Raw genomic sequence first — 12,793 nt, 5'->3', positions numbered from 1 at the left:
TGTGGTCAGATGGCTAACTGATTATTCCATTATCCATGCTCAGGTTCACTTCATAATCTAGAATAACTAGCATCTTGCAAAACTAGTGTAATGACTTGGCAAAGCAAGAAAGACTCTCACACTTTTATAATTCTGCAGTGTGTCACACAGAATTGTTAGGAGCAAGATTTTTTGGTAGAAAAAGCCCAGCAGGAACTCATTTGTATATTAGGCCACACCCCCTGACATCACAATTGTTTCAAACGGGGCTTTTTTGCAGAAAAAGCTCAACAGGATCTTATTTGCATATTAGGCCATAGCCCTTGATGCCAAGCCAGTCAGAACTGCGTTCTTGTGCGTTCCTGCTTTTAAAAAAAAGCCCTGGTTAGGAGGGCCTTTTGATAGGGGAAGCAGGATCATAATTAATGTCTGTGAAATTTTAGGCACTTTTCATTGTTTTGTTCTAGTGTTGCTATGGCAAAGGGAATTTCCTCCCCTCTCCCCTGAAATTCACTTCTTTAGATATAAACATTAATCCCTCTTATTCTTTTTCTCTCTTTTCAAAGAGAGATTTATTTTTCATTTCTTTACAGAGAAATCAGTGCATCCTTTCTCAGTTTTCCCAGCCCTTGCAGCTCTTTTATGGTACACCCCACAGAATGTATTCTACTGCTGCACTGTTTCTCCAGGTTTCTAATCCAGTTGCTGTATGTATGCAGAGTCCATTAGTTTTCTGATAGCCAGTATGGTATTGTGGTTAGAGTGGTGGAGAGCCAGTTTGGTATAGTGGTTAACTTTTATCTGAGAGAACTGAGTTTGATTCCCCACTCCTCCACTTGCAACTGCTGGAATGGCCTTGGGTCAGCCATAGCTCTCATAGGAGTTGTCCTTGAAAGGGCAGCTTCTGGGAGAGCTCCTTCAGCCCCACTCACCTCACAGGGTGTCTCTTGTGGGGGAAGGAGATAAAGGAGATTATAAACCGCTCTGAGACTCTGATTCAGAGAGAAGGGCGGGATATAAATCTGTGGTCTTCTTCTACTACTAGGATCTGAGAGACTCAGGTTAGAATCCCTATCCTGCTATGAAGGGGTAAAAATATCTAAATCAGTACATATTTTTTTGTAATCCTGTGTTATTGCATTATATGTATTGTTTTTTATTGCCTTGCTTTTGGCTGTATAATCTATTTTAAATTCCAGTGGAAAAAGCAGATTATAAAACAAGTAATGAAGCCTTAAATCTCCATGCTGGGGAAGGAGGGAGGATCAGTTTTGCCCCAGTATTTCCAAGGGCAGTGTGTTATTTGTATTGCTAGGATGACTTCAATAACAGCTCCTCTCCTTCTGAGCATGACTGTGTAGGGACAGCACGCCTGCAGACAATTCTAGCTCTCTCATCTCTGCTGCTGATTTTCCATTTTCCTTGCAGAAATCAAACACAATTATATTTTTCACCATTTTTTCTGTTTCTTTGCACAGAAATTTCTCTGTGCAAAAATTTCTCCCCCCCCACCCCCAGCAAAACATACAAATTTTTCAAGGCATGAGTTGTGCAAGAATACATCAGCATGATATGGTATATGGGTATTATACACATAATTTATATTGTATGCATAAATCCATACTGTATACAACATATAGATTATGCTATAGGTATAAATACCCTATATATTGTGCATAAAACTCATGCAGCACAAGTAAACTGTAGTTTTATTGAACTGGGACATTTCCAACCTGCCTTTCCCTCACAGAAGACCACACACAAATGAGACCAACCATGAAAATCAGAACACTGAAACTGTTGCCAAAAAGATAAATGAATGTATATATTTTTTTTAAAAAAAATGAAATAATTGTTTTCAGACTCTGGTTGAGGGGAGCCCAAGCGTTTCATGGCTCTCCACCTTCCCAGCTCTGAGGGAGTCTTTAAAATTCCAAATAATAATAATAATAAGATGATATTGGATTTATATCGCACCCTCCACTCCGAATAGTCTCAGAGCGACTCACAATCTCCTTTACCTTCCTCCCCCTCAACAGACACCCTGTGAGGTGGGTGGGGCTGAGAGGGCTCTCACAGCAGCTGCCTTTCAAGGACAACAGGTGCAAGTGAAGGAGTGGGGAATCTAACCCGGTTCTACCAGATAAGAGTCCGCACACTTAACCACTACACCAAACTGGACCAAACTTCTTTAGGTGAGTGACACAGCATGCAACTTAATTCTAAGAAGGTCTGTCTAGAAACTTCTTTGCTCACCATAGTAGGCTGGCGGTGTGTTTTTTCAGTGACAATCCAGAGTTTGCTGCCTGCCATGGAGATGTATCCTGCAAAGCAACAAAGGCTCCCTCCCCCTTTCCTTTCCCACTCCTCCACAGGGCCTGATGTTTAGCCTTATTCTGAAATATTAGGACTCCCTTAAGTCCCTTGGGCCTGTCATTCTCAATCTTGTACTTTGACAGCAGGATTTCATCTTTAGCAGCTGTTTGGGAAAGCGTGGCATTGATCTGCTTCTACATTTTAGGGCTATTGATTAGAGAAATTGTCTTGGCAACTGAGAGAGCTGCTGGAAACAGGCTGGTCAGCCAGCCCATGTTTTCCAGTTTCACTTCTCAACAGGATCAGTCAATCAACCAGAGCCAGAAAGACTTCAATGCAATCAATTCATTTTGTGCAGCAGGCCAGACCCATCTCTTGGGTGAGACAGATTCTATTTCCCTGAAAATCCTTGTGGTCTGCTGGGCTATTGCCCCCCTATATTTAGGGAAAGGATTAATAGCAAAGCCCTGAAAATAATCAACATAATTTCAGTGGAACATTTCTTTTTAATGGACCTGATTTTCAGTACTTAACAAATCAAGATGTGCTGTTAAGCTCCCTTAATGTAGCCCTTCAACTTCTTGTAAATACAGATCCCCAATTACAGATCCCAGTTACAGCAATGAAACCACACAGGACTTTGTGACTACTGTAACCACTACAGGTCTGTCTCTAATAATGTCTGGTCTCATTCCTATATCTGGGCATACCTAAGATCCACAAATGGAGAAGTTTAGAATCATGTATCACATCATAATCCTTTTCTTATGCTTCATACTATGCCTTCCTGAATTGGATCTTGTTTAGTAGACTTTATCTTTCTGGAATCCTAGGAATCCCAGCTTCCATGTGCGGTCTGGAGATTTTCTGGAATTACAGTTCATCTCCAGACTGCAGAGATCAGTTCCCCTGGAGAATGTGGATACTTGAGAGGGTGGACTGTATGACATTGTGGCCTACTGAGATTCCTGTCCTCTCCAGGCTCCACCCCCAAATCTCCAGGACTTTCCCATCCTGGATCCGGCAACCTTACCCCCCCACCCCCAGTCAGTGGCCACTGGGGATCTGTCAAATCTACCTACAAAACATTGGTGGATCCTTGTTTTGGCTCCTTGTTTTGAACTGGTGGCTGTCTTTAAAATTACAAATCGTTTGAACATATAGCACTATGAAGAAATATTCTGAGGAAGATTTAGTCAGAATAGAGTTGGGCCGGCAATCCTTTTGTTCAGGGTTTTTTCGTAGGAAAAGCCCAGTAGAAACTCATTTGCATATTAGGCCATGCCTCCTAGTGTCACCATTGTTTCACGCAGAAAAAAGCCCAGCAGGAACTCATTTGCATGTTAGGCCACACCCTCCGAAGCTAAGCCAGCTGGAACTATGTTCCTGTGGGTTCCTGCTTAAAAAAAAAGTGCTTTTTTTTTTAATACACTTCATTCCATTTTACACATTTTGATGTGCCTTCTCCATATTTCCTCTTGGTGAATTTTGGGCTCTGGCAATATGTGCTGCTGGCTCATCTGGTTGTGCCACATTGAGCATGCTGAGCCATTGCCATGCAGAGTAAATGTCGGGTGAAGACTTGCTTCAAATCCCCACCCAGCCATGGAAGTCATTAGGTGAATTAGGGCCCGTCAGTCTCTCTCAGCCAAACATGCCTCACGAGATTGAACTGAGGATAAAATGGTGAAGGAGAGAACCCTGAATGCCACCCTGAGTTCCCTGGAGAAAGGGGTGGGATAAAAAAAAAGGACAGATGGATTACACCATAGCCTAGGAAATCAAAGATGGAACATGGCTTCCACTTCGGTGGAGAATCTGGAATCCATGATGATGGAGTTCATGGAACAGTTTTTTGGTGGGTTGTGTTGAAGGCCAGCTTATATTATGCACAATCAGTCTCTTTGTAACATTTTCATTTTTAAAGAGTAAAAAAGTACTCTTCTGCTCCCTGCCTCCCAGTACATCTATTTAGCACATTATCATGCAAAGGTAGCCTCTTGACAGATCACTGGATTATTTCTTACTGAAGATTAACCAACCCTCTTCATTGTACATTAACCTCTACAGTTCTCATCCATAGGCTTACAGTCACTTTGCTCCCATGCCAGCTGCACTTCTAATTCTTTACTAATTAATTGTTTCTCTTCTTTTTATTGTCCCCCCCCCCCTTCTTTGCAGATGAACTACCTTCCATCCAACAAGTACCTTTTTGGAATCCCATCAAATGCCAGTGGATGGCGTTGTAGCTCTATTGATCTCCAGCTATTATTTAATCTCCTTATTTATCTCATTTGCAAATATTACATCATTTAGCAACAAAGCCAAACCTCCAGTGTGATTCCCCCCTCTACTGTAACACTTTACTAAGTGTAAGTGGCAATGGAAGATCTGGGAGAAAGAGAATCTGTTCCAGACTCGCAGAAGCAGTGTGAGCTGTAGAGAAACATGTAAATTGTTTATCTGCTGGGTGAGGTTAATGCCATGTTTCTTTGATGCCCAGGTCAGAAACTTCTCTTGTTAACAAAATAGGTAATCTGTGCATTGACGGAGTATTTAAAATAGGTGCCCTTGCCTCAGTTAAACAGGCATACGAGGTGCCTCACTCAAGTGAATTAAATCAAATGAGAATTTATACAAGAAAAAAAAAATCCTTCACATTAGGAAATCCTTATAATTCCCTTAGTTTATATTTTGTTAATGATGTTTTTACCCTCAACACCCATCAACTGGTAGCCTTTTTATGCCACAAAATACCTACTCCTCTAGATCTAGCAGAATACTTTTAAATTGAGGAGTTCTTATCCTCCTCTCTTTTCAAAACTATTTTTGCTCTTCTGATTGAATGCAGTTCACTAGAAGCAGCATAAAAATCTGAGTTTCATTTTCACCTCTAAGAAGAGCTCCGTAAGCTGTTGGAGAATTGCCTACATCAGGGGGGTGTAGCCTAATATGCAAAGGAGTTCCTGCTACAAAAAAGCCCTAATTTTTACAGGGTTATGAATTATTTGCCGATGCCTTTTACATTCAAGGAAAGCTTTCTCTCATTATCCAGTATGAAAATCATGTATTTCATCGCTATTCCCCACAGTAAGGAGGTGGCCAAAATGCCACAGGGGTTTGGCATGCTCCTGATAATCAAGCATACATATGCTTATGGCTGTGGCCTCCTGGACCCATGATGCTTCTGACTGGGTCCATAATAAGCCCCTGCAGTGTTGCTGGAGATGCTCAGCAAACACCTGGTTTTAGCTGGCAGAGAAGGAGCCAAGCAGTGCCATCATAAACAGAGTTCTACTCTTCCATATCCACCAAAGTCAACATGCTTAGAAGGGTGTAACTCTGTTTAGGATTGCATTGAAAGGGTGCACCTTGTTGGAGTGACAATATTCCCCAAGTCAACCTTGGATGCTCCCCCAACATCCATACTGGAGTTCTGAATCACCTAGTCTTGTTTCCAAAGTGAAACCAATACATTATGAATTCTTCATTTAGAGTGCTGGACAAGTACAGCTTTCAGTTTCTTCAACATATTTCTATCTCCCCACAAGATCAGCTGTTCTACCAGTTCTGCTGCACTGGCCAGTTGAAACTAGGCAGCCCAGCAGAATCCAAGATGAGACCATGGGGAGAGGTTTCCCTGATCTTTCTTTGTTTCCCCAGCCAGCCTGCCAGGGCTGGTTGCGAAGGGAAGAAACATCAGGGAGAGATCTCTCCATTCTATCCTATGGGCCCATAGGATAGAGTGGAGAGATTGTGTCATGGGTGTGATGCTAGAAAGGGAATTTTAAACTTTAAACTTCTCTGGGGTCACGCCACAGTGGCAGCCTGATTTCTCCATTCTATCCTATGGGACCATAGGCTAGAATGGAAAGATCGGGCTGCAACTGTGGCATGACCTCAGAGAAGGGGTTTAAAGTTTAAAACCCTTTTTCTAGTGTCACCCCCACCACCCAATCTCTGAGGCAATATGATAGTCATCTTCAGGAGCAGAGCTGTTTTCTGTTCTTTCAGAAGGTCAGACCAGAACCAGTGGAAGGTTTTCTGCTAAAAATTAGGGAGAATTTCCTGACAGAGTTGCTCCTCAGTAGAACAAGCTTCCTGAAGAGGTGGAGGGCTCTTACTTTGGCGGTTTTTAAGCAGAGGCTGGATTAAGCAGAGGCATTGAGGCAGATCATGAGAGGGAGGGTAGGGAGGCCTGAGCTAATGCTTGGCTTTTATGGCCCTTTCTTATACGCTCAGGGTAACACCAATTGCCACTTTGGGGGTCAGGACCAAATTTTCCTCCAAGCCAGATTGGCTCATGGATCCTGGAGGGTTTTTGCCTTCCTCTGGACATAGAGTAGGGGTCACCGGGGGAGTAGGAGGCATGAGAATTTCCTGCATTGTGCATGGGGTTGGACTAGATGGCCTTTGAAGTCCATTCCAGCTCTATGTTTTCTATGTTACATCAATTGAGAATTTACAAAGATTAATAAAACGTTGTTTAAAACAATTTACATATGTGCTTTAATACAACAAAGATTGGGAGAAGATACAAGTTACCTGGAAGACCTTAACAATGTAGCAAAATGTTTGTTTTCAATTTTGGAATCAATTTTAGAAATTAAGGGATGAGTGAGGGACAACATAGAGACAGCTTTTGCAATTAAATAAATGTATTGGGGAAATCTGTTCCTATCTTCTCCCCATCTGGTTCCTGCTAAAATTCGAGTGGAGAAATGGAAGAGCTCCATCTCAAGTTGTCCACCCCGCAAGTCCCACCATATGCAAATTCCCTTTGCGTTTGAGGTTCAGCTGCTTCTAGGAGAAGATGGTACAAAATAGGCATAGACACTGAGGAGCGATGGCAGAGATTCTAGTTCATTAACCTACCTGAGCTATTGGGTCAAGAACCCCCAAGCAAGCTTTCATTGGTAAAGGACAAATAGCACCACTTATCATTCCACCTAAATAATAAAAAAAGAAAAAAAAAAGATCAGCCACTATTAAATTGTTTAATTGGAATTAGCAATGTGTTCTTAAACTGCTTTCTTGATTGAGGACATTTGCCTCATTAATCCTGAACAACCCATGAGCACTATTAAAGTCTAATAGAATAATGAGCAAGATTACAGGAAGTGCATATGGACATACAAACACACGCACACACAGAGCACTTCAGAAAGGTTAGTTGGTAGTCAGCAGTGATGCTGAGAGAGCATAGAGAACAATCCCTGTGTGAACCAGCCCCATTATTTCATTGTTGTAAGCAGAGATGAAGATAATCCCTAAATGCTCTTGAAGATGTTTGCACAAAGAAATAATTTGCAATTGATAAAGGCACGTTATTCCGATGCACCCACATTAGTGAGGCAGGATGATTAGTTAAAAGCAATCTGTACAAGTGTACATGTGCAAAATACATGCCCACAAGAAAGAAAGGCTTCACGATTATAATGCTAAAAAATCAGAATGAACTTGGAACACCCAAGTAACACATGTTAGCTCGCAGAGGCAAAGGATGCCCCAGTTTGTGAGTTGGTTCATGCCTATCTCTAAGTAGGAGGTCTTCTGCTTGTGTGAATATTTGCCTGTAGTTTGTGGCATTGCAATGGCACAATGCTTGGTATTCCACAAGTTAAATAAATATTTGGTGATATAGCCAATCAAGACTGCAACATTTAGGACTGATGAGGTGGTGGCTTTGTCATGGTGTGTTAGTTCTGGTGGGGCATTTTTGTTGAAGAATGTTCAGCTGAAACCAGGTTGTGTTTCAAGCTTTGTCTTTACAGGATGAATTTTAGGGGAAGGGAATAGGTTTGCATAGGAGCAAGGATGCTTCCTGTGACTGTGAGAGGTATTAGGGGACATTTCAATATGGGAGAAATTGATGGGATCAGAATGACAGCTAGCTTCCCCTAACACATTTCCAGTTCCCAGAGGATGTGATGACTTCTAACTTGGATGGCTTTAAAAAGGTAGTGGACAAAAGAGAGTAGTGGACAAAAAGAGAGCCAGTTTGGTGTAGTGGTTAAGTGTGTGGACTCTTATCTGGGAGAACCGGGTTTGATTCCCCACTCCTCCACTTGCACCTGCTGGAATGGCCTTGGATCAGCCATAGCTCTCACAAGAGTTGTCTTTGAAAGGGCAGCTTCTGTGAGAGCTCTCTCAGCCCCACCTACCTCACAGGGTGTCTGTTGTGGAAGAAGAAGATGAAGGAGATTGTAAGCCGCTCTGAGACTCTGATTCAGAGAGAAAGGTGGGGTATAAATATATGGTCGTCGTCTTCTATTGCACTATCAATAGCTACTAGCCATTGTACCAGAGGCAGTGTGCCTCTTTATACCGGTTGCTGGAGAGCTTGGTGGGGAGGGTAATGTTGCTTTCTAGGGGCAAGTTGGCCCCTGTGTGAACAGAATGCTGGGTTTCATGGTCTTAGAGAGCCAGTTTGGTGTAGTGGTTAAGTGTGTGGACTCTCTGGGAGAACTGGGTTTGATTCCCCACTCCTCCACATACACTTGCTGATGTGACCTTGGCTCAGACACAAGTTCTCTCAAAGCTATTCTGCTCAAGAGCAGCTCTTGGAGAGCTCTCAGCTCCACCTACCTCACAGGGTGTCTGTTGTGGGGAGGGGAAGGGAAAAGATTGTAAGCTGCTTTGAGACTCCTTCAGGTAGTGAAGGGTGGGGTATAAACCCAATCTCCTCCACCTCCAGCATGGCTCTTCTTATGTTCCTTTATATAGCAATTTGTTCAGCCATTGGTAAGGTGGGACTCTCACCACAGGATCCCTACTCATTCAATCTCAACTGGAGCAGCTTCTATGAGTGCAAGGTTGAGTTTCTCAGGACATGAGATTATGGGCAGGCCATTTGGAGTTTAAAGCTAACGAAAGTTATGTAAGGCCTTAAACCTCAGGAACGTCTATGTATCACATCACTACCTATTCCAGTTTTGGTCAGGCTGCTTAATGTGACCACATCACTTTATTTGGGCCAAAAGAAGGGCGATATTCTCCTGCCTTTGGCTGAGGAAATGAAGAATAAGATGGACCAAGTGATGCCTTCTCTTGTTTAGCACATTCCCCTGAGTATCAAACCTACAAGTCTTGGTTGCCCTTCTCAATGAAAATGATCCAAAGTGTATCTTGAGTTCAGTACCAAGTGTCCAGGACTGATAGGATCTGGAGTTATTTAGGAAGTAGTGCCTGGGGACAGTCATTTTTTGTTATTATGAAGAAGTGTTTGGAGCAGGTGGTTAGCCTAACTGGATGTCATAGCTAGATGGGTAGTTCACCTTGGAATCACATTTTTAGCTCTCCATTTTCATATTGCACCACATTGGGAAGGACTTCTTCTTGGCTGACCCATGCAAATCCTGTGTGATTTTACAGTTATGAAGTGGAGAGAGTGGGGAGCTAAACTAGGTTACCTCCCCCCCCCTTTCTGGATCAGACACCTTGAAAGCTGAGAATACAAAAGTAGCCAAGAGATTTTTGCATCAGAAAGATGCTTCAATTCCTTTGGTGGTCCAAGTGATCTACTGACCCATAGGGAAAGAATTTGGGGATGTGGTCACAGAAAAATGTAGTGGAAGAGAGGGAAGGGGAAGTTGTACTTTATGCAGTACAGCTGTACTCACACTGGATAGAATCGATGCTATAATGTTTAATGCCACATTCATGAGCTTGATATTGTTTGAGCATTTTACAGAAAAACAATAGGTATGAAGAAACAGAGATTCACACAAAAATACTCATTGATTAAGTGTGCACAGTGGAGAGGCAAAACCAAAACCAGGGATTTTTCAGTTTAAAAGCACAGGGGTTAGAAATTTGAAATCTCTCCCAATTTTGACCCCATGAATAGGCTTACGTACCTTCTGCAGAATACATGAGTGATTCAGTTAGCAGCCATGCTGGAACAGGCATCACCTTGCGCAGAAAACGTTGCAGAAGGCATTGCAGCCTTTGCCATGAAAAATGCAAGCTGGTACAAATGCATCTCTGAGGATGCCGTGAATAGTAGTGGGTGCCATACTGAATCATACTGAATTTTAATATTTCTCATTTAAGCAAGGTCTGCTAATATCCTGAATCCGATGAAAGACTTCATGCCTTTCACACCCACTTAGCAGCAGTAAGGGAAAATTCTCATCTGGTTGAATCAGTGGCCTCAAAAATTGCATAATAAATTGCTAATTGAGAACTATCATGGTTCTTTAAGGATTCTATATGTTATCTTCCAGCTGCTGAGAATGTCATGGTGTCACAGTTGCTTGACATCATGGCTACAGATGAGCATCCACATCATTTAACTTGAATGAACACTACTCAATTTCTCTTGCTCAGATGGCTTATCAGTTTTCAGAGCACAGGGGAAAGATATGGGTACACTTTACCAGGATCTGGAATCTAGGAGGTACTATCTTTCAATGGAAGTCACATGACCATGGCATGGTCTAACTATGTGATTTCAGAAATAAAATAAAATAGAAATGAAATGTGTCATAAATGGTCAGGAAAGGCCATGCTGCAACCGTGCTCAGGAAAAATGGTCCCAGAGCAAACTAATTTATTCAGTACCCAAATCACTCACTTGCAGCTTTAATGTCAGTAGCTCACAAAGTAGAATTTTTGCTCACAAGACTCCACAGCTTAGAGGGAGCATTAGCTGTAACTATATACCAGGTCTAAAGTGATGCATCCTAGGCTCTGCAAGTATGGACCCTATGTGTCATAAGAAACTGATTATTCTACAAAAGGAATTAAAAGAATATTCCATAGACATGAATAAAGGCAGATTAGATGCCCATTCTAGACACCACAGTGAGCAAGTTCTACTGAGATTCTCAGGACCAGTGTGGGTGGTGTGGGTGGTTACAGTCGAATTAGGAGCAAGCAGGGGCACTAGGATTTAAAGCCCTTCTTGGCCACAAAATTTGCTGCTTGACCTTGGATAAGTCACAGTCTCTTGGACTGACCAGACTCACAGGGTTGTTGAAGTGATGAAATGAAGGCAGAGAGAATTCTGTACGCTGCTTCCTCCTTGGAGGAAGAATGGGGTAAAAATGGCTAGCAAGATACTAGTTCTTGTGGAAATAAAATAATCGGTCCCTAAAAGGGCATGTTTTTGGTTGTGCGACGAGTTCATATTATACATTTCTCAGTGGGCACCACAGGCTGGCCCAGGTTAGCCTCATTTCATTGGATCTCAGAAGCTAAGCAGGTCTGGCCCTGGTTAGTATGTAGAGGGGAGACCCCCAAGGAATACCTGGGTCGTTAAGCAGAGGCAAGCAATAACAAACCACCTCTGAACATCTCTAGCCTTGAAAACTCTATGGGGTTGCTATAAATTGACTGCAACTCTGATGGCACTTCCCTCCACCACCAACCTTCCATAGCATACTCCTGTCTGAAAGATTACATCTGCCTAGTGCTGGATTTTCCCCCCTCCTGTCTTTTATTCATAGTCTAATTTCTAAAGTGACTGTTCATTAAACCACAACAGGCCTTGGCACAATATTATACATTCCTGCCGTACAAACATAATTAATCATGATTAATACCACAACGACTATCAAAAGCAGTTATGATTATGTCCCATTTATAACAAAGTATTGCCATTATGTTCTACAGCCGATGATAGCTTGGCTGATAACTGAAATGTATGTAATAAAGGCTTTGATGAATGGCTTATGATTTACAGCGCCTTCTTCTCTTCCCATTTGCTGTATTTATAATGATGCATATTGTAGAGACTTCGTTAGAGACATTGCTGGATTCAGAGATCCATTTGTGAATGGATTTTTGTTACGTGCAATCTGATTCATATGGATCTTTCCTCTTGCTGGAATGGAATTAGGCTGTAGAGTAAATTGCTTGGCAAATGCTATGTGGCACTTGTTTGAACACAGCCAGGGCTCTGCGGAGCCTTGGGGTGCTTTTGGCATTTTCTTCCCTCTGGATTTTGGTCAAGATTTTGGAATTCAGAATTACCCAGTCCTGTTTCTAGAATAGAAGCCATGCACTGGGAATCCTCTGTTGCTTCATTTTATAATGCTTAATTTTGTGCTAATCACTGTGCATGTGTAGTCAGCTACAGCTTTTCTTTGTGTCTCACCCCCTCTTCTGCAGTCTTCTCCAGACAATATTTCCTGGATGACAATCATGCCTACAGCTGGCCCTGCCGTTCAGCTACATGCAGTTGCCAGAATGTGAGCACAAATTGTATGCATGTAGATTCTGTTCCAATGATTGGAAATATTTGAAAAAAGCAGAGTTCCTAATAACAGGAAAGGGGCAGTGTTCACATTGTAAAAATCATGTATAGGTGAGGGCAAATGGTACACCCTTTCCCCCTTCCCCTCTATGTATGTTGTTTTTGCTCTTCATATATTATATAAGAAGGGTTAGAGACACTGAGCCCTGACTTGGATGGCCCAGGCTATCCTGATTTGTCAGACCTCAAAAACTAAGCAGGATTGTCCCTGGTTAGTATTTGGATGGGAGACCAGCA

Source organism: Heteronotia binoei, chromosome 12, assembly GCF_032191835.1.
Source record: "Heteronotia binoei isolate CCM8104 ecotype False Entrance Well chromosome 12, APGP_CSIRO_Hbin_v1, whole genome shotgun sequence".
Lineage (NCBI taxonomy): Eukaryota > Metazoa > Chordata > Lepidosauria > Squamata > Gekkonidae > Heteronotia > Heteronotia binoei.
Note: the sequence above shows the minus strand (reverse complement) of the source record.